General features: G+C 54.4%; 10 non-coding genes across 10 annotated transcripts; all 10 read right to left on the bottom strand.

The window, feature by feature from the left end:
* LOC137751349 (small nucleolar RNA SNORD116) lies at positions 1 to 93 on the bottom strand. Its single transcript, XR_011070767.1, has one exon. It is a non-coding gene; the product is annotated as a small nucleolar RNA SNORD116 (small nucleolar RNA).
* Positions 94 to 2781: 2688 nt separating this feature from the next.
* On the bottom strand, positions 2782 to 2874 carry LOC137753724 (small nucleolar RNA SNORD116). The gene has a single exon (XR_011071559.1). It is a non-coding gene; the product is annotated as a small nucleolar RNA SNORD116 (small nucleolar RNA).
* A 2661-nt stretch (positions 2875 to 5535) lies between these two features.
* LOC137749616 (small nucleolar RNA SNORD116) lies at positions 5536 to 5628 on the bottom strand. Its single transcript, XR_011070235.1, has one exon. It is a non-coding gene; the product is annotated as a small nucleolar RNA SNORD116 (small nucleolar RNA).
* A 2686-nt stretch (positions 5629 to 8314) lies between these two features.
* Positions 8315 to 8407, bottom strand: LOC137753570 (small nucleolar RNA SNORD116). Its single transcript, XR_011071510.1, has one exon. It is a non-coding gene; the product is annotated as a small nucleolar RNA SNORD116 (small nucleolar RNA).
* Positions 8408 to 11069: 2662 nt separating this feature from the next.
* On the bottom strand, positions 11070 to 11162 carry LOC137751346 (small nucleolar RNA SNORD116). The gene has a single exon (XR_011070766.1). It is a non-coding gene; the product is annotated as a small nucleolar RNA SNORD116 (small nucleolar RNA).
* A 2688-nt stretch (positions 11163 to 13850) lies between these two features.
* On the bottom strand, positions 13851 to 13943 carry LOC137753567 (small nucleolar RNA SNORD116). The gene has a single exon (XR_011071509.1). It is a non-coding gene; the product is annotated as a small nucleolar RNA SNORD116 (small nucleolar RNA).
* Positions 13944 to 16603: 2660 nt separating this feature from the next.
* On the bottom strand, positions 16604 to 16696 carry LOC137749612 (small nucleolar RNA SNORD116). The gene has a single exon (XR_011070231.1). It is a non-coding gene; the product is annotated as a small nucleolar RNA SNORD116 (small nucleolar RNA).
* Positions 16697 to 19384: 2688 nt separating this feature from the next.
* On the bottom strand, positions 19385 to 19477 carry LOC137753812 (small nucleolar RNA SNORD116). Its single transcript, XR_011071588.1, has one exon. It is a non-coding gene; the product is annotated as a small nucleolar RNA SNORD116 (small nucleolar RNA).
* A 2662-nt stretch (positions 19478 to 22139) lies between these two features.
* Positions 22140 to 22232, bottom strand: LOC137749605 (small nucleolar RNA SNORD116). Its single transcript, XR_011070230.1, has one exon. It is a non-coding gene; the product is annotated as a small nucleolar RNA SNORD116 (small nucleolar RNA).
* A 2688-nt stretch (positions 22233 to 24920) lies between these two features.
* LOC137753840 (small nucleolar RNA SNORD116) lies at positions 24921 to 25013 on the bottom strand. The gene has a single exon (XR_011071598.1). It is a non-coding gene; the product is annotated as a small nucleolar RNA SNORD116 (small nucleolar RNA).
* Between the last annotated feature and the right edge of the window lie 163 nt (positions 25014 to 25176).

Raw genomic sequence — 25176 nt, 5'->3', positions numbered from 1 at the left:
GAACCTCAGTTTCGATGAGGAGACGGTAGAGTGTTCTCACTCATTTGGTTCAGATTTTCCAAGAAATGCATGCAAGGGTGTCATCATCTATCCAAGCACATGCTGGGACGCTGCAGAACATAACCGGGGTGTGCGCGGGGCTCTGTACAGGAGCCATGAGCCTGGGCTACCTCAAAAGCCTGGAGAATCCACAGCCCTCAGGTCACTCAGCAAGAGGAACAATCAATCCACTCTTGCAGCCATTGGGCCCGTCTGAGGAAAACCTAATACCTAATGGCACATTTGGGGTGCTTGAATACCTACCATCCTGAGTTATCCACGACCATGCTCGGGGACATGGGCCCGCCTCACTTTTTCCAGTTCTTCTTAGCACGTCCAGTCATCAGAGCACAAGAAAGTCTTCTTGTTTGTGCCGACGGCCAGCCTTTCCCAGCAACTGCACCTGAGAAGTGGACAGAAATCACCGAGGCTTCATAAGTGGACAGGTGTCCTCAGAGGACATGATCCATACAAACATTTACCTGGCCTTGAGCTCTGAAACTGCTTCCCAAGGACCTCTATCCCTTACTGAGAATTGACTGCCTGTCTGATAGTACGACTGCAGGAAGTTAGGCACATATGTTGGCCGGTGTGTGAGAGGCTGTATATGTGTCCTCACGCGTGTGGGCATGTGTGACTGTGACTGCGCATGCGGACGTGCTTGTGGGTTTCTCTGTGTGCCACTGAATACGCGTCTTGGTCTCTGTGTGTCCCTATGGCCCTGTGAAGAGGAGTCCAACAATAAAAGAAATAGTTTATACACAGCACCCTGGTTAGACGCCCAACTGAAAGGAGAAAGACCCCTGTTAGCTTCAAGAGGCCGCAGGCACACTTTGACCCCCAGGGGCTGTTGAAATAGTCCATGGACTCCCGCTCTCCCACAGCCACGCCTTCTGACAAAAACACACAGCCTGGACGAGACCTGCCTCCGGGCCTTGGCTGTGACATCTACGTGCACCTCGAGACTCTGTCAGCTACCAGTATATCTGATGGGCATTTGGGGTCACTCGCAGCACTTCCAGAAGCAAGGGAACTCCCATGGTCAGGCCGACTCCGACCGGCAGCTGTCTACTGCCAAGATGCAGCCTGAAACCACTCAAGGGGCTAACGAACGTGGGCCCACGTGCCACTTCTCGCCAACTAGGCCTAATCACTTTCCATTGACCCGTGGGAATGCCCACCACAGGAAGTGGTGGGCCTCAGCCACCATGACCCATGTCGGATCACCTTGCGGAGACTACTCCACATGCCCAGCCACGTCTCAGGCAGCTCCCATCTTGAATGTTCACGGCCCTGACCCCTAAGGAAACTCTCAAACCCTTGAAAGCCTCGTCCTACGTGCCCTCCTCCAGCCCACAGGGCGACACGACCCTACTGGAAACCACAAACGTCTTCAGAATACGGGAACACTGAACACCAGGGAAGACAGACCACAAGCCTGTCTCCTTCGTTGATGCTGATCCCACCCCATGCATCCTGGAAATTCTCCACTGCCACAGTGACACTACCGAGTAACTCACAGTGATCAAAGGCATGGTCCCCGAGGACCACAGACAGACTTGCAACGGAAGACCTCTGCCATGCGAGGGGACTTGGAAACCTGAAAGGGAACAGTGTCTGGCCACGGCAGCACAGCAGGCATGGCAATGGGGCCCCCATCTCTGCCCCACCAATGGACTGCTCCAGATAAACCTCTGGCTGTTCGAAAGGCCTGCGTGCTACACTGGCCGGTCGCGTCATTCCCCCACGGGAGAAACACTTTCGCTTTACACATTGCCAAACAAGGGAACAAAGCGGCCAACGGGGATGTTCGCATAACTCAACTACCTGCAAGGAGGCCGGCACAGACGCCTCAGCATGTCGATCTTCCCTACTTCCCGCAAGACACCATTTGGGTGTCATTCCTCGGGCAACGGGATTGCAACTCTACACAATTTACCTACCTCAACTCACCCACTTGAACTGCCAAAGCCATCCGCTCCATAGGCAGCTTATGCCAGCCCATCACGAACAAGACACATTCTTGGGAAGCCGAGGCCAGCGCCTGCAACCCAATGATGACAGCCCATCCTACAACATCACACAGGACCTTTCCTCATGATACCTTACCTTTCTCTCCAGGCCAGCAGCCACCACCCAGACTGAAATGCTTCACTCGACCCACACCCCACTCCACGAACATCCACTTAGCGCCAACAGTGTGCCGGCAACTTCAGCAGAGGAGCTGACAGGGGCAGCACTGAGGCCTAAACCTTCAGCCCCCTTCCGCCATCGCCCAACTCCCGCCCACGCCCGCCCACTGCTCCAGCCACACCGGGCAGTCAAGAACCTCACTGCGTGAAACACAACAACAGAGAGGGCCACAGGCCTGGCCTGAGGCTCCAGGCTCCAACCACGGAAGCTTGCTCATTTTGGCTTCCATAATCAACCTCGGAAGCGGCATGCACAAAGCGTGATCCTGTCCAAAAATCACCTCTCCAAGCTGCAATCTTACTGGGTCTATACCAGAACACACTCCGACCCTGAAGACTAGCAGGAAAGCCTGCCCTCTTGCATTCCCCCAACGGCCTTTTAGCAGGGACCGGGGATTCATAGATGACCCAGCTTATGGGCAGACATGGTCGACCCTCAGACAGGAGCCCCTCCAATGCTGGAGCCCTTAGTGGTGTTTGCATGCCTGTCAGCAGGGGACGTTGGCCCTCACTCCTAACTGTCCCGTACTCCCGAGAGAGGAAACGTGCTGGACCTCAGTTTCGATGAGGAGACGGTAGAGCGTTCTCACTCATTTTGTTCAGATTTTCCAAGGAATGCATATAAGGGTTTCATCATCGATCCAAACACATGCTGGGACGCTGCAGAACACAAAAGGGAAGGCCGTGGGTCTCTGCAGAGGAGCCATGAACTGGAAATACTCCAACTGCCTGGGGAATCCACAGTCCTCAGGCCACTCAGCAGGACCAACAATCAATCCACTCTTGCAACCATTGGGTCCATCTGTGGAAATCCTAATATCCAATGGCACATCTTAGTATGGGTGAATGCCTACCGTCCTTAGATATCCACAGCCATGCTCGGCAACATGCACCAGCCCCTCTTTTTCCAGTTCTCCTTAGCACATCCAGACATCAGACAACGCGAAGGTCTTCTCTGCCAACAGCCAGCCTTACGCTGCAACTGCACCTGAGAATAGGACAGAAATCACGCAGGTTTCTAAATTGCACCAGGGTCCTCAGAGAACATGATTTTTGTGAACACATAATCTGGGCGTGAGCCTGGAACCTCCTTCCCAAGTACCACTATCCCTTACCGAAAACTGATTGTGTGTCTCACAGCACGACTGAAGGAAGTTACGCACGTACGTTGCTCGGTGTGTGAGACGCTGTATTTGTGTATTCACACGTGTGGGCGTGTGTGACTGTGACTCTGCACGAGGATGCGTTTGTGGATTCCTGTGTGTGCCGCTAAATACGCGTCTTGGTCTCTGGGTGTCCCTGTGGCCCTCTGCAGACGCCCCTAACAGTAAACGTCATAGTTTATACACAGCACCCTGGTTGGACCCCCAACTGAAAGGAGAAAGACCCCTGTCAGCTTCATGAGGCCGCATGCGAACTTTGACCCCAAGGCTGTCGAAATAGGCCACAGACTCCCGCTCTCCCACAGCCACGCCTTCTGACCAAAGCACAAAGACTGCACGAGACCTCCCTCCCGGCCGTGGGTGTCACACCTATGTGGACCTGGAGATCCTGCCACCTACCAGCACATCTGATGTGCCCTTCGGGTCACTCCCAGTGCTCCCGGAAGCAAGGTAACCTCCCATGGGCGGGCTGACACTGACCTGCAATTGCCAAAAAGCACGATGCAGCCTGGCACTTCTCAAGGTGTTAATGGACTTCGGCCCAAGTGCCTCGTCTCGCCAACTAGACCAAATCACTTTCCATGACCCCGTGGGAATGCCCTCAATGGGAAGTGTTGGGCTTCAGCAACCATGACACAGGTTGGAACCCCACAGCGGAAATTAGGCCAACTTCCCGGCCACGTATAGGGAAGCTTCCAACTGTTAGGGTTTGCGGCCCTGACCACTGAGGTAACGCTCAAACGCTACACAGCCTCGTCCTAAGTGCCCTCCTCCTGCCTGCAGGGCGGCTCGACTCTACTTGAAGCCACAGACATCATACGAACACGGAGACACTGAACAGCAGGGAAGACACACCGCAAGCCTGTCTGCTTGGATGATGCCCACCCCACCCCATGCATCCTGGCAATTCTCCACTGCCACAGCGACACTACCGAGGAACTCACAGTGATCAAAGGCACTGTCCCCGAGGACCACAGACAGACTTTCAACGGACAACCTTTGCCACACGAGGGGACCTGGAACCTTGAAAGGGCACAGTGGCTGTCCACGACAATGCGCCTGGTGTCGCAACAGTGCCCCCACCTCTGTCCCCCCAACGGACTGCTCCAGATAAAACTCTGGCTGTTCGCAAGCCGAGTCATGCCCCCCCGGGAGAAGCACTTTCGCTTTGCACATTCCCAAACAAGGGAACAAAGCGGCCAAAGGGGATGTTCGCATAACTAAACATCCTCCAAGGAGGCCAGCACAGACGCGTCACCATGTCAATCTTCTTTACTTCTCGCAAGACACACTTTGAGTGTCTTTCCTCTGGCAATGGGATTCCAAATCTACACAGTTACCTACCTCACCTCATCCACCTGAAATGCCAAAGCCATCCCCTCTAAAGGCAGCTGATGCCAGCCAATCACGAACATGACACATCCTTGGGAAGCCGAGGCCATCACCTGCAACCCAATTATGATAGCCTAATCCACGACATCACAAAGGACATGTCCACATCTTCCCTTACCTTCCTGTGCGGGCCATCAGTGATCCACACAGGTTTAAATTCAGCACTTGTTCCTGTCCCCACTCCACGATGACCCACTTGGCATCAACACTCTGCCGGGAGTTAAAGTAGAGAAGCAAACAAGGGCAGCAGCGAGGCCTAATCCTTCAGCCGCTTTCCTCCGATGCCCAACCGAGCTCACCCCTGCCCATTGCTCCAGCCTCACTAGGCACTCGAGAACCTCACCGTGAAAAACGCAAGAACAGGGAGGTCCACAGACCTGTCCTGAGATTCAAGGCACCAACCAGGGAGGCTTGCTCATTTTGGCTTCCAGAATCAACCCCCAAAATGGCATGCACGAAGCGTGATCCTGGCCAAAACTCACCTCCCAACTGCAAGCTAACTGGGCCTAAAACAGCACACACTCCGACTCTTAAGACCAGCAGGAGAGCCTGCCCCCTCGCATTCCCTCAACAGCCATTCAGCAGGGACCCGGGATTCACAGATAACATAGCTTATGTGCAGACACGGTCAACCCTCAGACAGGAGCCCCTCCAATACTGGAGTCCTTGGTGGTGTTTGCATGCATGTCGGCGGGAGAGGCTGGCCCTCATTCCTAATTGCCCTCTCCCCCTGAGAGAGGAAACGTGCTGAACCTCAGTTTCGATGAGGAGACGGTAGAGTGTTCTCACTCATTTGGTTCAGATTTTCCAAGAAATGCATGCAAGGGTGTCATCATCGATCCAAGCACATGCTGGGACGCTGCAGAACACAACGGGGTGTGCGCGGGGCTCTGTACAGGAGCCATGAGCCTGGCCTACCTCAAAAGCCTGGAGAATCCACAGCCATCAGGCCACTCAGCAAGAGGAACAATCAATCCACTCTTGCAGCCATTGGGCCCGTCTGAGGAAAACCTAATACCTAATGGCACATTTGGGGTGCTTGAATACCTACCATCCTGAGTTATCCACGACCATGCTCGGGGACATGGGCCCGCCTCACTTTTTTCATTTCTTCTTAGCACGTCCAGTCATCAGAGCACACGAAGGTCTTCTTGTTTGTGCCGACGGCCAGCCTTTCCCAGCAACTGGCCCTGAGAAGTTGACAGAAATCACCGAGGCTTCATAAGTGGACCGGTGTCCTCAGAGGACATGATCCATACAAACATTTACCTGGCCTTGAGCTCTGAAACTGCTTCCCAAGGACCTCTATCCCTTACCGAGAATTGACTGCCTATCTGATAGTACGACTGCAAGAAGTTAGGCACATACGTTGCCCGGTGTGTGAGAGGCTGTATATGTGTGCTCACGCGTGTGGGCATGTGTGACTGTGACTGCGCATGCGGACGTGCTTGTGGGTTTCTCTGTGTGCCGCTGAATACGCGTCTTGGTCTCTGTGTGTCCCTATGGCCCTGTGAAGAGGAGTCCAACAATAAAAGAAATAGTTTATACAGAGCACCCTGGTTAGACCCCCAACAGAAAGGAGAAAGACCCTTGTCAGCTTCAAGAGGCCACAGGGAAACTTTGACCCCCAGGGTCTGTTGAAAGAGTCCATGGACTCCCGCTCTCCCACAGCCACGCCTTCTGACAAAAACACACAGCCTGGACGAGACCTGCCTCCGGGCCTTGGCTGTGACATCTACGTGCACCTCGAGACTCTGTCAGCTACCAGTATATCTCATGGGCATTTGGGTCACTCGCAGCACTTCCGGAAGCAAGGGAACTCCCATGGTCAGGCCGACACCGACCGGCAGCTGTCTACTGCCAAGATGCAGCCTGAAACCACTCAAGGGGCTAACGAACGTGGGCCCACGTGCCACTTCTCGCCAACTAGGCCTAATCACTTTCCATTGACCCGTGGGAATGCCCACCACAGGAAGTGGTGGGCCTCAGCCACCATGACCCATGTCGGATCACCTTGCGGAGACTACTCCACATGCCCAGCCACGTCTCAGGCAGCTCCCATCTTGAATGTTCACGGCCCTGACCCCTAAGGAAACTCTCAAACCCTTGAAAGCCTCGTCCTACGTGCCCTCCTCCAGCCCACAGGGCGACACGACCCTACTGGAAACCACAAACGTCTTCAGAATACGGGAACACTGAACACCAGGGAAGACAGACCACAAGCCTGTCTCCTTCGTTGATGCTGATCCCACCCCATGCATCCTGGAAATTCTCCACTGCCACAGTGACACTACCGAGTAACTCACAGTGATCAAAGGCATGGTCCCCGAGGACCACAGACAGACTTGCAACGGAAGACCTCTGCCATGCGAGGGGACTTGGAAACCTGAAAGGGAACAGTGTCTGGCCACGGCAGCACAGCAGGCATGGCAATGGGGCCCCCATCTCTGCCCCACCAATGGACTGCTCCAGATAAACCTCTGGCTGTTTGAAAGGCCTGCGTGCTACACTGGCCGGTCGCGTCATTCCCCCACGGGAGAAACACTTTCGCTTTACACATTGCCAAACAAGGGAACAAAGCGGCCAACGGGGATGTTCGCATAACTCAACTACCTGCAAGGAGGCCGGCACAGACGCCTCAGCATGTCGATCTTCCCTACTTCCCGCAAGACACCATTTGGGTGTCATTCCTCGGGCAACGGGATTGCAACTCTACACAATTTACCTACCTCAACTCACCCACTTGAACTGCCAAAGCCATCCGCTCCATAGGCAGCTTATGCCAGCCCATCACGAACAAGACACATTCTTGGGAAGCCGAGGCCAGCGCCTGCAACCCAATGATGACAGCCCATCCTACAACATCACACAGGACCTTTCCTCATGATACCTTACCTTTCTCTCCAGGCCAGCAGCCACCACCCAGACTGAAATGCTTCACTCGACCCACACCCCACTCCACGAACATCCACTTAGCGCCAACAGTGTGCCGGCAACTTCAGCAGAGGAGCTGACAGGGGCAGCACTGAGGCCTAAACCTTCAGCCCCCTTCCGCCATCGCCCAACTCCCGCCCACGCCCGCCCACTGCTCCAGCCACACCGGGCAGTCAAGAACCTCACTGCGTGAAACACAACAACAGAGAGGGCCACAGGCCTGGCCTGAGGCTCCAGGCTCCAACCACGGAAGCTTGCTCATTTTGGCTTCCATAATCAACCTCGGAAGCGGCATGCACAAAGCGTGATCCTGTCCAAAAATCACCTCTCCAAGCTGCAATCTTACTGGGTCTATACCAGAACACACTCCGACCCTGAAGACTAGCAGGAAAGCCTGCCCTCTTGCATTCCCCCAACGGCCTTTTAGCAGGGACCGGGGATTCATAGATGACCCAGCTTATGGGCAGACATGGTCGACCCTCAGACAGGAGCCCCTCCAATGCTGGATCCCTTAGTGGTGTTTGCATGCCTGTCAGCAGGGGACGTTGGCCCTCACTCCTAACTGTCCCGTACTCCCGAGAGAGGAAACGTGCTGGACCTCAGTTTCGATGAGGAGACGGTAGAGCGTTCTCACTCATTTTGTTCAGATTTTCCAAGGAATGCATATAAGGGTGTCATCATCGATCCAAACACATGCTGGGACGCTGCAGAACACAAAAGGGAAGGCCGTGGGTCTCTGCAGAGGAGCCATGAACTGGAAATACTCCAACTGCCTGGGGAATCCACAGTCCTCAGGCCACTCAGCAGGACCAACAATCAATCCACTCTTGCAACCATTGGGTCCATCTGTGGAAATCCTAATATCCAATGGCACATCTTAGTATGGGTGAATGCCTACCGTCCTTAGATATCCACAGCCATGCTCGGCAACATGCACCAGCCCCTCTTTTTCCAGTTCTCCTTAGCACATCCAGACATCAGACAACGCGAAGGTCTTCTCTGCCAACAGCCAGCCTTACGCTGCAACTGCACCTGAGAAGTGGACAGAAATCACGCAGGTTTCTAAATTGCACCAGGGTCCTCAGAGAACATGACTTTTTGTGAACACATAATCTGGGCGTGAGCCTGGAACCTCCTTCCCAAGTACCACTATCCCTTACCGAAAACTGATTGTGTGTCTCACAGCACGACTGAAGGAAGTTACGCACGTACGTTGCTCGGTGTGTGAGACGCTGTATTTGTGTATTCACACGTGTGGGCGTGTGTGACTGTGACTCTGCACGAGGATGCGTTTGTGGATTCCTGTGTGTGCCGCTAAATACGCGTCTTGGTCTCTGGGTGTCCCTGTGGCCCTCTGCAGACGCCTCTAACAGTAAACGTCATAGTTTATACACAGCACCCTGGTTGGACCCCCAACTGAAAGGAGAAAGACCCCTGTCAGCTTCATGAGGCCGCATGCGAACTTTGACCCCAAGGCTGTCGAAATAGGCCACAGACTCCCGCTCTCCCACAGCCACGCCTTCTGACCAAAGCACAAAGACTGGACGAGACCTCCCTCCCGGCCGTGGGTGTCACACCTATGTGGACCTGGCGATCCTGCCACCTACCAGCACATCTGATGTGCCCTTCGGGTCACTCCCAGTGCTCCCGGAAGCAAGGTAACCTCCCATGGGCGGGCTGACACTGACCTGCAATTGCCAAAAAGCACGATGCAGCCTGGCACTTCTCAAGGTGTTAATGGACTTCGGCCCAAGTGCCTCGTCTCGCCAACTAGACCAAATCACTTTCCATGACCCCGTGGGAATGCCCTCAATGGGAAGTGTTGGGCTTCAGCAACCATGACACAGGTTGGAACCCCACAGCGGAAATTAGGCCAACTTCCCGGCCACGTATAGGGAAGCTTCCAACTGTTAGGGTTTGCGGCCCTGACCACTGAGGTAACGCTCAAACGCTACACAGCCTCGTCCTAAGTGCCCTCCTCCTGCCTGCAGGGCGGCTCGACTCTACTTGAAGCCACAGACATCATACGAACACGGAGACACTGAACAGCAGGGAAGACACACCGCAAGCCTGTCTGCTTGGATGATGCCCACCCCACCCCATGCATCCTGGCAATTCTCCACTGCCACAGCGACACTACCGAGGAACTCACAGTGATCAAAGGCACTGTCCCCGAGGACCACAGACAGACTTTCAACGGACAACCTTTGCCACACGAGGGGACCTGGAACCTTGAAAGGGCACAGTGGCTGTCCACGACAATGCGCCTGGTGTCGCAACAGTGCCCCCACCTCTGTCCCCCCAACGGACTGCTCCAGATAAAACTCTGGCTGTTCGCAAGCCGAGTCATGCCCCCCCGGGAGAAGCACTTTCGCTTTGCACATTCCCAAACAAGGGAACAAAGCGGCCAAAGGGGATGTTCGCATAACTAAACATCTTCCAAGAAGGCCAGCACAGACGCGTCACCATGTCAATCTTCTTTACTTCTCGCAAGACACACTTTGAGTGTCTTTCCTCTGGCAATGGGATTCCAAATCTACACAGTTACCTACCTCACCTCATCCACCTGAAATGCCAAAGCCATCCCCTCTAAAGGCAGCTGATGCCAGCCAATCACGAACATGACACATCCTTGGGAAGCCGAGGCCATCACCTGCAACCCAATTATGATAGCCTAATCCACGACATCACAAAGGACATGTCCACATCTTCCCTTACCTTCCTGTGCGGGCCATCAGTGATCCACACAGGTTTAAATTCAGCACTTGTTCCTGTCCCCACTCCACGATGACCCACTTGGCATCAACACTCTGCCGGGAGTTAAAGTAGAGAAGCAAACAAGGGCAGCAGCGAGGCCTAATCCTTCAGCCGCTTTCCTCCGATGCCCAACCGAGCTCACCCCTGCCCATTGCTCCAGCCTCACTAGGCACTCGAGAACCTCACCGTGAAAAACGCAAGAACAGGGAGGTCCACAGACCTGTCCTGAGATTCAAGGCACCAACCAGGGAGGCTTGCTCATTTTGGCTTCCAGAATCAACCCCCAAAATGGCATGCACGAAGCGTGATCCTGGCCAAAACTCACCACCCAACTGCAAGCTAACTGGGCCTAAAACAGCACACACTCCGACTCTTAAGACCAGCAGGAGAGCCTGGCCCCTCGCATTCCCTCAACAGCCATTCAGCAGGGACCCGGGATTCACAGATAACACAGCTTATGTTCAGACACGGTCAAACCTCAGACAGGAACCCCTCCAATACTGGAGTCCTTGGTGGTGTTTGCATGCATGTCGGCGGGAGAGGCTGGCCCTCATTCCGAACTGTCCTCTCCCCCTGAGAGAGGAAACGTGCTGAACCTCAGTTTCGATGAGGAGACGGTAGAGTGTTCTCACTCATTTGGTTCAGATTTTCCAAGAAATGCATGCAAGGGTGTCATCATCTATCCAAGCACATGCTGGGACGCTGCAGAACATAACCGGGGTGTGCGCGGGGCTCTGTACAGGAGCCATGAGCCTGGGCTACCTCAAAAGCCTGGAGAATCCACAGCCCTCAGGTCACTCAGCAAGAGGAACAATCAATCCACTCTTGCAGCCATTGGGCCCGTCTGAGGAAAACCTAATACCTAATGGCACATTTGGGGTGCTTGAATACCTACCATCCTGAGTTATCCACGACCATGCTCGGGGACATGGGCCCGCCTCACTTTTTCCAGTTCTTCTTAGCACGTCCAGTCATCAGAGCACAAGAAAGTCTTCTTGTTTGTGCCGACGGCCAGCCTTTCCCAGCAACTGCACCTGAGAAGTGGACAGAAATCACCGAGGCTTCATAAGTGGACCGGTGTCCTCAGAGGACATGATCCATACAAACATTTACCTGGCCTTGAGCTCTGAAACTGCTTCCCAAGGACCTCTATCCCTTACTGAGAATTGACTGCCTGTCTGATAGTACGACTGCAGGAAGTTAGGCACATATGTTGGCCGGTGTGTGAGAGGCTGTATATGTGTCCTCACGCGTGTGGGCATGTGTGACTGTGACTGCGCATGCGGACGTGCTTGTGGGTTTCTCTGTGTGCCACTGAATACGCGTCTTGGTCTCTGTGTGTCCCTATGGCCCTGTGAAGAGGAGTCCAACAATAAAAGAAATAGTTTATACACAGCACCCTGGTTAGACGCCCAACTGAAAGGAGAAAGACCCCTGTTAGCTTCAAGAGGCCGCAGGCACACTTTGACCCCCAGGGGCTGTTGAAATAGTCCATGGACTCCCGCTCTCCCACAGCCACGCCTTCTGACAAAAACACACAGCCTGGACGAGACCTGCCTCCGGGCCTTGGCTGTGACATCTACGTGCACCTCGAGACTCTGTCAGCTACCAGTATATCTGATGGGCATTTGGGGTCACTCGCAGCACTTCCAGAAGCAAGGGAACTCCCATGGTCAGGCCGACTCCGACCGGCAGCTGTCTACTGCCAAGATGCAGCCTGAAACCACTCAAGGGGCTAACGAACGTGGGCCCACGTGCCACTTCTCGCCAACTAGGCCTAATCACTTTCCATTGACCCGTGGGAATGCCCACCACAGGAAGTGGTGGGCCTCAGCCACCATGACCCATGTCGGATCACCTTGCGGAGACTACTCCACATGCCCAGCCACGTCTCAGGCAGCTCCCATCTTGAATGTTCACGGCCCTGACCCCTAAGGAAACTCTCAAACCCTTGAAAGCCTCGTCCTACGTGCCCTCCTCCAGCCCACAGGGCGACACGACCCTACTGGAAACCACAAACGTCTTCAGAATACGGGAACACTGAACACCAGGGAAGACAGACCACAAGCCTGTCTCCTTCGTTGATGCTGATCCCACCCCATGCATCCTGGAAATTCTCCACTGCCACAGTGACACTACCGAGTAACTCACAGTGATCAAAGGCATGGTCCCCGAGGACCACAGACAGACTTGCAACGGAAGACCTCTGCCATGCGAGGGGACTTGGAAACCTGAAAGGGAACAGTGTCTGGCCACGGCAGCACAGCAGGCATGGCAATGGGGCCCCCATCTCTGCCCCACCAATGGACTGCTCCAGATAAACCTCTGGCTGTTCGAAAGGCCTGCGTGCTACACTGGCCGGTCGCGTCATTCCCCCACGGGAGAAACACTTTCGCTTTACACATTGCCAAACAAGGGAACAAAGCGGCCAACGGGGATGTTCGCATAACTCAACTACCTGCAAGGAGGCCGGCACAGACGCCTCAGCATGTCGATCTTCCCTACTTCCCGCAAGACACCATTTGGGTGTCATTCCTCGGGCAACGGGATTGCAACTCTACACAATTTACCTACCTCAACTCACCCACTTGAACTGCCAAAGCCATCCGCTCCATAGGCAGCTTATGCCAGCCCATCACGAACAAGACACATTCTTGGGAAGCCGAGGCCAGCGCCTGCAACCCAATGATGACAGCCCATCCTACAACATCACACAGGACCTTTCCTCATGATACCTTACCTTTCTCTCCAGGCCAGCAGCCACCACCCAGACTGAAATGCTTCACTCGACCCACACCCCACTCCACGAACATCCACTTAGCGCCAACAGTGTGCCGGCAACTTCAGCAGAGGAGCTGACAGGGGCAGCACTGAGGCCTAAACCTTCAGCCCCCTTCCGCCATCGCCCAACTCCCGCCCACGCCCGCCCACTGCTCCAGCCACACCGGGCAGTCAAGAACCTCACTGCGTGAAACACAACAACAGAGAGGGCCACAGGCCTGGCCTGAGGCTCCAGGCTCCAACCACGGAAGCTTGCTCATTTTGGCTTCCATAATCAACCTCGGAAGCGGCATGCACAAAGCGTGATCCTGTCCAAAAATCACCTCTCCAAGCTGCAATCTTACTGGGTCTATACCAGAACACACTCCGACCCTGAAGACTAGCAGGAAAGCCTGCCCTCTTGCATTCCCCCAACGGCCTTTTAGCAGGGACCGGGGATTCATAGATGACCCAGCTTATGGGCAGACATGGTCGACCCTCAGACAGGAGCCCCTCCAATGCTGGAGCCCTTAGTGGTGTTTGCATGCCTGTCAGCAGGGGACGTTGGCCCTCACTCCTAACTGTCCCGTACTCCCGAGAGAGGAAACGTGCTGGACCTCAGTTTCGATGAGGAGACGGTAGAGCGTTCTCACTCATTTTGTTCAGATTTTCCAAGGAATGCATATAAGGGTGTCATCATCGATCCAAACACATGCTGGGACGCTGCAGAACACAAAAGGGAAGGCCGTGGGTCTCTGCAGAGGAGCCATGAACTGGAAATACTCCAACTGCCTGGGGAATCCACAGTCCTCAGGCCACTCAGCAGGACCAACAATCAATCCACTCTTGCAACCATTGGGTCCATCTGTGGAAATCCTAATATCCAATGGCACATCTTAGTATGGGTGAATGCCTACCGTCCTTAGATATCCACAGCCATGCTCGGCAACATGCACCAGCCCCTCTTTTTCCAGTTCTCCTTAGCACATCCAGACATCAGACAACGCGAAGGTCTTCTCTGCCAACAGCCAGCCTTACGCTGCAACTGCACCTGAGAAGTGGACAGAAATCACGCAGGTTTCTAAATTGCACCAGGGTCCTCAGAGAACATGATTTTTGTGAACACATAATCTGGGCGTGAGCCTGGAACCTCCTTCCCAAGTACCACTATCCCTTACCGAAAACTGATTGTGTGTCTCACAGCACGACTGAAGGAAGTTACGCACGTACGTTGCTCGGTGTGTGAGACGCTGTATTTGTGTATTCACACGTGTGGGCGTGTGTGACTGTGACTCTGCACGAGGATGCGTTTGTGGATTCCTGTGTGTGCCGCTAAATACGCGTCTTGGTCTCTGGGTGTCCCTGTGGCCCTCTGCAGACGCCTCTAACAGTAAACGTCATAGTTTATACACAGCACCCTGGTTGGACCCCCAACTGAAAGGAGAAAGACCCCTGTCAGCTTCATGAGGCCGCATGCGAACTTTGACCCCAAGGCTGTCGAAATAGGCCACAGACTCCCGCTCTCCCACAGCCACGCCTTCTGACCAAAGCACAAAGACTGGACGAGACCTCCCTCCCGGCCGTGGGTGTCACACCTATGTGGACCTGGCGATCCTGCCACCTACCAGCACATCTGATGTGCCCTTCGGGTCACTCCCAGTGCTCCCGGAAGCAAGGTAACCTCCCATGGGCGGGCTGACACTGACCTGCAATTGCCAAAAAGCACGATGCAGCCTGGCACTTCTCAAGGTGTTAATGGACTTCGGCCCAAGTGCCTCGTCTCGCCAACTAGACCAAATCACTTTCCATGACCCCGTGGGAATGCCCTCAATGGGAAGTGTTGGGCTTCAGCAACCATGACACAGGTTGGAACCCCACAGCGGAAATTAGGCCAACTTCCCGGCCACGTATAGGGAAGCTTCCAACAGTTAGGGTTTGCGGCCCTGACCACTGAGGTAACGCTCAAACGCTACACAGCCTCGTCCTAAGTGCCCTCCTCCTGCCTGCAGGGCGGCTCGACTCTACTTGAAGCCACAGACATCATACGAACACGGAGACACTGAACAGCAGGGAAGACACACCGCAAGCCTGTCTGCTTGGATGATGCCCACCCCACCCCATGCATCCTGGCAATTCTCCACTGCCACAGCGACACTACCGAGGAACTCACAGTGATCAAAGGCACTGTCCCCGAGGACCACAGACAGACTTTCAACGGACAACCTTTGCCACACGAGGGGACCTGGAACCTTGAAAGGGCACAGTGGCTGTCCACGACAATGCGCCTGGTGTCGCAACAGTGCCCCCACCTCTGTCCCCCCAACGGACTGCTCCAGATAAAACTCTGGCTGTTCGCAAGCCGAGTCATGCCCCCCCGGGAGAAGCACTTTCGCTTTGCACATTCCCAAACAAGGGAACAAAGCGGCCAAAGGGGATGTTCGCATAACTAAACATCCTCCAAGGAGGCCAGCACAGACGCGTCACCATGTCAATCTTCTTTACTTCTCGCAAGACACACTTTGAGTGTCTTTCCACTGGCAATGGGATTCCAAATCTACACAGTTACCTACCTCACCTCATCCACCTGAAATGCCAAAGCCATCCCCTCTAAAGGCAGCTGATGCCAGCCAATCACGAACATGACACATCCTTGGGAAGCCGAGGCCATCACCTGCAACCCAATTATGATAGCCTAATCCACGACATCACAAAGGACATGTCCACATCTTCCCTTACCTTCCTGTGCGGGCCATCAGTGATCCACACAGGTTTAAATTCAGCACTTGTTCCTGTCCCCACTCCACGATGACCCACTTGGCATCAACACTCTGCCGGGAGTTAAAGTAGAGAAGCAAACAAGGGCAGCAGCGAGGCCTAATCCTTCAGCCGCTTTCCTCCGATGCCCACCGAGCTCACCCCTGCCCATTGCTCCAGCCTCACTAGGCACTCGAGAACCTCACCGTGAAAAACGCAAGAACAGGGAGGTCCACAGACCTGTCCTGAGATTCAAGGCACCAACCAGGGAGGCTTGCTCATTTTGGCTTCCAGAATCAACCCCCAAAATGGCATGCACGAAGCGTGATCCTGGCCAAAACTCACCTCCCAACTGCAAGCTAACTGGGCCTAAAACAGCACACACTCCGACTCTTAAGACCAGCAGGAGAGCCTGGCCCCTCGCATTCCCTCAACAGCCATTCAGCAGGGACCCGGGATTCACAGATAACATAGCTTATGTGCAGACACGGTCAACCCTCAGACAGGAGCCCCTCCAATACTGGAGTCCTTGGTGGTGTTTGCATGCATGTCGGCGGGAGAGGCTGGCCCTCATTCCTAATTGTCCTCTCCCCCTGAGAGAGGAAACGTGCTGAACCTCAGTTTCGATGAGGAGACGGTAGAGTGTTCTCACTCATTTGGTTCAGATTTTCCAAGAAATGCATGCAAGGGTGTCATCATCGATCCAAGCACATGCTGGGACGCTGCAGAACACAACGGGGTGTGCGCGGGGCTCTGTACAGGAGCCATGAGCCTGGCCTACCTCAAAAGCCTGGAGAATCCACAGCCATCAGGCCACTCAGCAAGAGGAACAATCAATCCACTCTTGCAGCCATTGGGCCCGTCTGAGGAAAACCTAATACCTAATGGCACATTTGGGGTGCTTGAATACCTACCATCCTGAGTTATCCACGACCATGCTCGGGGACATGGGCCCGCCTCACTTTTTTCAGTTCTTCTTAGCACGTCCAGTCATCAGAGCACACGAAGGTCTTCTTGTTTGTGCCGACGGCCAGCCTTTCCCAGCAACTGGCCCTGAGAAGTTGACAGAAATCACCGAGGCTTCATAAGTGGACCGGTGTCCTCAGAGGACATGATCCATACAAACATTTACCTGGCCTTGAGCTCTGAAACTGCTTCCCAAGGACCTCTATCCCTTACCGAGAATTGACTGCCTGTCTGATAGTACGACTGCAAGAAGTTAGGCACATACGTTGCCCGGTGTGTGAGAGGCTGTATATGTGTGCTCACGCGTGTGGGCATGTGTGACTGTGACTGCGCATGCAGACGTGCTTGTGGGTTTCTCTGTGTGCCGCTGAATACGCGTCTTGGTCTCTGTGTGTCCCTATGGCCCTGTGAAGAGGAGTCCAACAATAAAAGAAATAGTTTATACAGAGCACCCTGGTTAGACCCCCAACAGAAAGGAGAAAGACCCTTGTCAGCTTCAAGAGGCCACAGGGAAACTTTGACCCCCAGGGTCTGTTGAAAGAGTCCATGTACTCCCGCTCTCCCACAGCCACGCCTTCTGACAAAAACACACAGCCTGGACGAGACCTGCCTCCGGGCCTTGGCTGTGACATCTACGTGCACCTCGAGACTCTGTCAGCTACCAGTATATCTGATGGGCATTTGGGGTCACTCACAGCACTTCCGGAAGCAAGGGAACTCCCATGGTCAGGCCGACACAGACCGGCAGCTGTCTACTGCCAAGATGCAGCCTGAAACCACTCAAGGGGCTAACGAACGTGGGCCCACGTGCCACTTCTCGCCAACTAGGCCTAATCACTTTCCATTGACCCGTGGGAATGCCCACCACTGGAAGTGGCGGGACTCAGCCACCATGACCCATGTCGGATCCCCATGGCGGAGACTACTCCACATGCCCAGCCACGTCTCAGGCAGCTCCCATCTTGAATGTTCAAGGCCCTGACCCCTAAGGAAACTCTCAAACCCTTGAAAGCCTCGTCCTACGTGCCCTCCTCTAGCCCACAGGGCGACACGACCCTACTGGAAACCACAAATATCTTCAGAACACGGGAACACTGAACACCAGGGAAGACAGACCACAAGCCTGTCTCCTTCGTTGATGCTGATCCCACCCCATGCATCCTGGAAATTCTCCACTGCCACAGTGACACTACCGAGTAACTCACAGTGATCAAAGGCATGGTCCCCGAGGACCACAGACTGACTTGCAACGGAAGACCTCTGCCATGCGAGGGGACTTGGAAGCCTGAAAGGGAAAAGTGGCTGGCCACGGCAGCACAGCAGGTATGGCAATGGGGCCCCCATCTCTGCCCCACCAATGGACTGCTCCAGATAAACCTCTGGCTGTTCGAAAGGCCTGCATGCTACACTGGCCGGTCGCGTCATTCCCCCACGGGAGAAACAGTTTCGCTTTACACATTGCCAAAAAAGGGAACAAAGCGGCCAAAGAGGATGTTCGCATAACTCAACTACCTGCAAGGAGGCCGGCACAGACGCCTCACCATGTCGATCTTCCCTACTTCCCACAAGACACCCTTTGGGTGTCATTCCTCGGGCAACGGGATCGCAACTCTACACAAGTTACCTACCTCAACTCACCCACTTGAACTGCCAAAGCCATCTGCTCCATAGGCAGCTTATGCCAGCCCATCACGAACAAGACACATTCTTGGGAAGCCGAGACCAGCGACTGCAACCCAATGATGACAGCCCATCCCACGATATCACACAGGACCTTTCCTCATGATACCTTACCTTTCCCTCCAGGCCAGCAGCCACCACCCAGGCTGAAATGCTTCACTCGAACCTCACCCCACTCCACGAACATCCACTTAGTGCCAACAGTGTGCCGGCAACTTCAGCAGAGGAGCTGACAGGGGCAGCACTGAGGTCTAAACCATCAGCCCCCTTCCGCCATCGCCCAACACCAGCACACGCCCACCCACTGCTCCAGCCACACCAGGCAATCAAGAACCTCACTGCGCGAAACACAACAACAGAGAGGGCCACAGGCCTGGCCTGAGGCTCCAGGCTCCCTCCAGGGAAGCTTGCTCATTTTGGCTTCCATAATCAACCTCGGAAGTGGAATGCACAAAGCGTGATCCTGTCCAAAAATCAACTCTCCAAGCTGCAAGCTTACTGGGTCTATACCAGAAAACACTCCGACCCTGAAGACTAGCAGGAAAGCCTGCCCTCTTGCATTCCCTCAACGGCCTTTTAGAAGGGACCGGGGATTCCTAGATGACCCAACTTATGGGCAGACATGGTCGACCCTCAGACAGGAGCCCCTCCAATGCTGGAGCCCTTAGTGGTGTTTGCATGCCTGTCAGCAGGGGACGGTGGCCCTCACTCCTAACTGTCCCGTACTCCCGAGAGAGGAAACGTGCTGGACCTCTGTTTCGATGAGGAGACGGTAGAGCGTTCTCACTCATTTTGTTCAGATTTTCCAAGGAATGCATATAAGGGTGTCATCATCGATCCAAACACATGCTGGGACGCTGCAGAACACAAAAGGGAAGGCCGTGGGTCTCTGCAGAGGAGCCATGACCTGGAAATACTCCAACTGCCTGGGGAATCCACAGTCCTCAGGCCACTCAGCAGGACCAACAATCAATCCACTCTTGCAACCATTGGGTCCATCTGTGGAAATCCTAATATCCAATGGCACATCTTAGTATGGGTGAATGCCTACCGTCCTTAGATATCCACAGCCATGCTCGGCAACATGCACCAGCCCCTCTTTTTCCAGTTCTCCTTAGCACATCCAGACATCAGACAACGCGAAGGTCTTCTCTGCCAACAGCCAGCCTTACGCTGCAACTGCACCTGAGAAGTGGACAGAAATCACGCAGGTTTCTAAATTGCACCAGGGTCCTCAGAGAACATGATTTTTGTGAACACATAATCTGGGCGTGAGCCTGGAACCTCCTTCCCAAGTACCACTATCCCTTACCGAAAACTGATTGTGTGTCTCTCAGCACGACTGAAGGAAGTTACGCACGTACGTTGCTCGGTGTGTTAGACGCTGTATGTGTGTATTCACACGTGTGGGCGTGTGTGACTGTGATTGTGCACGAGGATGAGTTTGTGGATTCCTGTGTGTGCCACTAAATACGCGTCTTGGTCTCTGGGTGTGCCTGTGGCCCTCTGCAGACGCCTCTAACAGTAAACGTCATAGTTTATACACAGCACCCTGGTTGGACCCCCAACTGAAAGGAGAAAGACCCCTGTCAGCTTCATGAGGCCGCATGCGAACTTTGACCCCAAGGCTGTCGAAATAGGCCACAGACTCCCGCTCTCCCACAGCCACGCCTTCTGACCAAAGCACAAAGACTAGACTAGACCTCCCTCCCGGCCGTGGTTGTCACACCTATGTGGACCTGGAGATCCTGCCACCTCCCACCACATCTGATGTGCCCTTGGGGTCACTCCCAGTGTTCCCGGAAGCAAGGTAAACTCCCATGGGCGGGCTGACACCGACCTGCAGTTGCCGACAGGCACGATGCAGCCTGGCACTTCTCAAGGGGTTAATGGACTTCGGCCCAAATGCCTCATCTCGACAACTAGACCAAATCACTTTCCATGACCCCTTGGGAAGCCCTCAATGGGAAGTGTTGGGCTTTAGAAACCATGATACAGGTTGGAACCCCACAGCGGAAATTAGGCCACCTTCCCGGCCACGTAGAGGCAAGCTTCCAACTGGTAGGGTTTGCGGCCCTGAGCACTGAGGAAACGCTCAAACGCTACAGAGCCTCGTCCTAAGTGCCCTCCTCCTGCCTGCAGGGCGACTCGACTCTACTTGAAGCCACAGACATCATGCGAACACGGAGACACTGAACAGCAGGGAAGACACACCGCAAGCCTGTCTGCTTTGATGATGCCCACCCCACCCCATACATCCTGGCAATTCTCCACTGCCACAGCGACACTACCGAGGAACTCACAGTGATCAAAGGCACTTTCCCCGAGTACCAGAGACAGACTTTCAACGGAAAACCTTTGCCACACGAGGGGACCTGGAACATTGAATGGGCACAGTGGCTGTCCACGACAGTGCGCCTGGTGTCGCAACAGTGCCCCCACCTCTGTCTCCCCAACGGACTGCTCCAGATCAACCACTGGCTGTTCGCAAGCCGAGTCATGCCGCCCCCCGGGAGAAGCACTTTTGCTTTGCACATTCCCAAACAAGGGAACAAAGCGGCCAAAGGGGATGTTCGCATAACTAAGCATCCTCCAAGGAGGACAGCACAGACGCGTCACCATGTCAATCTTCTTTACTTCTCGCAAGACACCCTTTGGGTGTCTTTCCTCTGGCAATGGCATTCCAACTCTACACAGTTACCTACCTCACCTCATCCACTTGAACTGTCGAAGCCATCCCCTCCATAGGCAGCTGATGCCAGCCAATCACGAACATGACACATCCTTGGGAAGCCGAGGCCAGCACCTGCAACCCAATTATGATAGCCTAATCCACGACATCACAAAGGACATGTCCACATCTTCCCTTACCTTCCTGTGCGGGCCATCAGTGATCCACACAGGTTTAAATTCAGCACTTGTTCCTGTCCCCACTCCACGATGACCCACTTGGCATCAACACTCTGCCGGGAGTTAAAGTAGAGAAGCAAACAAGGGCAGCAGCGAGGCCTAATCCTTCAGCCGCTTTCCTCCGATGCCCAACCGAGCTCACCCCTGCCCATTGCTCCAGCCTCACTAGGCACTCGAGAACCTCACCGTGAAAAACGCAAGAACAGGGAGGTCCACAGACCTGTCCTGAGATTCAAGGCACCAACCAGGGAGGCTTGCTCATTTTGGCTTCCAGAATCAACCCCCAAAATGGCATGCACGAAGCGTGATCCTGGCCAAAACTCACCTCCCAACTGCAAGCTAACTGGGCCTAAAACAGCACACACTCCGACTCTTAAGACCAGCAGGAGAGCCTGCCCCCTCGCATTCCCTCAACAGCCATTCAGCAGGGACCCGGGATTCACAGATAACATAGCTTATGTGCAGACACGGTCAACCCTCAGACAGGAGCCCCTCCAATACTGGAGTCCTTGGTGGTGTTTGCATGCATGTCGGCGGGAGAGGCTGGCCCTCATTCCTAATTGTCCTCTCCCCCTGAGAGAGGAAACGTGCTGAACCTCAGTTTCGATGAGGAGACGGTAGAGTGTTCTCACTCATTTGGTTCAGATTTTCCAAGAAATGCATGCAAGGGTGTCATCATCGATCCAAGCACATGCTGGGACGCTGCAGAACACAACGGGGTGTGCGCGGGGCTCTGTACAGGAGCCATGAGCCTGGCCTACCTCAAAAGCCTGGAGAATCCACAGCCATCAGGCCACTCAGCAAGAGGAACAATCAATCCACTCTTGCAGCCATTGGGCCCGTCTGAGGAAAACCTAATACCTAATGGCACATTTGGGGTGCTTGAATACCTACCATCCTGAGTTATCCACGACCATGCTCGGGGACATGGGCCCGCCTCACTTTTTTCAGTTCTTCTTAGCACGTCCAGTCATCAGAGCACACGAAGGTCTTCTTGTTTGTGCCGACGGCCAGCCTTTCCCAGCAACTGGCCCTGAGAAGTTGACAGAAATCACCGAGGCTTCATAAGTGGACCGGTGTCCTCAGAGGACATGATCCATACAAACATTTACCTGGCCTTGAGCTCTGAAACTGCTTCCCAAGGACCTCTATCCCTTACCGAGAATTGACTGCCTGTCTGATAGTACGACTGCAAGAAGTTAGGCACATACTTTGCCCGGTGTGTGAGAGGCTGTATATGTGTGCTCACGCGTGTGGGCATGTGTGACTGTGACTGCGCATGCGGACGTGCTTGTGGGTTTCTCTGTGTGCTGCTGAATACGCGTCTTGGTCTCTGTGTGTCCCTATGGCCCTGTGAAGAGGAGTCCAACAATAAAAGAAATAGTTTATACAGAGGACCCTGGTTAGACCCCCAACAGAAAGGAGAAAGACCCTTGTCAGCTTCAAGAGGCCACAGGGAAACTTTGACCCCCAGGGTCTGTTGAAAGAGTCCATGGACTCCCGCTCTCCCACAGCCACGCCTTCTGACAAAAACACACAGCCTGGACGAGACCTGCCTCCGGGCCTTGGCTGTGACATCTACGTGCACCTCGAGACTCTGTCAGCTACCAGTATATCTGATGGGCATTTGGGGTCACTCACAGCACTTCCGGAAGCAAGGGAACTCCCATGGTCAGGCCGACACCGACCGGCAGCTGTCTACTGCCAAGATGCAGCCTGAAACCACTCAAGGGGCTAACGAACGTGGGCCCACGTGCCACTTCTCGCCAACTAGGCCTAATCACTTTCCATTGACCCGTGGGAATGCCCACCACTGGAAGTGGCGGGACTCAGCCACCATGACCCATGTCGGATCCCCATGGCGGAGACTACTCCACATGCCCAGCCACGTCTCAGGCAGCTCCCATCTTGAATGTTCAAGGCCCTGACCCCTAAGGAAACTCTCAAACCCTTGAAAGCCTCGTCCTACGTGCCCTCCTCTAGCCCACAGGGCGACACGACCCTACTGGAAACCACAAATATCTTCAGAACACGGGAACACTGAACACCAGGGAAGACAGACCACAAGCCTGTCTCCTTCGCTGATGCTGATCCCACCCCATGCATCCTGGAAATTCTCCACTGCCACAGTGACACTACCGAGTAACTCACAGTGATCAAAGGCATGGTCCCCGAGGACCACAGACAGACTTGCAACGGAAGACCTCTGCCATGCGAGGGGACTTGGAAGCCTGAAAGGGAAAAGTGGCTGGCCACGGCAGCACAGCAGGTATGGCAATGGGGCCCCCATCTCTGCCCCACCAATGGACTGCTCCAGATAAACCTCTGGCTGTTCGAAAGGCCTGCGTGCTACACTGGCCGGTCGCGTCATTCCCCCATGGGAGAAACAGTTTCGCTTTACACATTGCCAAAAAAGGGAACAAAGCGGCCAAAGGGGATGTTCGCATAACTCAACTACCTGCAAGGAGGCCGGCACAGACGCCTCACCATGTCGATCTTCCCTACTTCCCACAAGACAGCCTTTGGGTGTCATTCCTCGGGCAACGGGATCGCAACTCTACACAAGTTACCTACCTCAACTCACCCACTTGAACTGCCAAAGCCATCTGCTCCATAGGCAGCTTATGCCAGCCCATCACGAACAAGACACATTCTTGGGAAGCCGAGACCAGCGACTGCAACCCAATGATGACAGCCCATCCCACGATATCACACAGGACCTTTCCTCATGATACCTTACCTTTCCCTCCAGGCCAGCAGCCACCACCCAGGCTGAAATGCTTCACTCGAACCACACCCCACTCCACGAACATCCACTTAGCACCAACAGTGTGCCGGCAACTTCAGCAGAGGAGCTGACAGGGGCAGCACTGAGGTCTAAACCATCAGCCCCCTTCCGCCATCGCCCAACACCAGCACACGCCCACCCACTGCTCCAGCCACACCAGGCAATCAAGAACCTCACTGCGCGAAACACAACAACAGAGAGGGCCACAGGCCTGGCCTGAGGCTCCAGGCTCCCTCCAGGGAAGCTTGCTCATTTTGGCTTCCATAATCAACCTCGGAAGTGGAATGCACAAAGCGTGATCCTGTCCAAAAATCAACTCTCCAAGCTGCAAGCTTACTGGGTCTATACCAGAAAACACTCCGACCCTGAAGACTAGCAGGAAAGCCTGCCCTCTTGCATTCCCTCAACGGCCTTTTAGAAGGGACCGGGGATTCCTAGTTGACCCAACTTATGGGCAGACATGGTCGACCCTCAGACAGGAGCCCCTCCAATGCTGGAGCCCTTAGTGGTGTTTGCATGCCTGTCAGCAGGGGACGGTGGCCCTCACTCCTAACTGTCCCGTACTCCCGAGAGAGGAAACGTGCTGGACCTCAGTTTCGATGAGGAGACGATAGAGCGTTCTCACTCATTTTGTTCAGATTTTCCAAGGAATGCATACAAGGGTGTCATCATCGATCCAAGCACATGCTGGGACGCTGCAGAACACAAAAGGGAAGGCCGTGGGTCTCTGCAGAGGAGCCATGACCTGGAAGTACTCCAACTGCCTGGGGAATCCACAGTCCTCAGGCCACTCAGCAGGACAAACAATCAATCCACTCTTGCAACCATTGGGCCCATCTGT

The sequence above is a fragment of the Eschrichtius robustus genome, chromosome 1, assembly GCF_028021215.1.
Source record: "Eschrichtius robustus isolate mEscRob2 chromosome 1, mEscRob2.pri, whole genome shotgun sequence".
Classification (NCBI taxonomy): domain Eukaryota; kingdom Metazoa; phylum Chordata; class Mammalia; order Artiodactyla; family Eschrichtiidae; genus Eschrichtius; species Eschrichtius robustus.
Note: the sequence above shows the minus strand (reverse complement) of the source record. Positions and strands in the feature narration are given on the sequence as shown.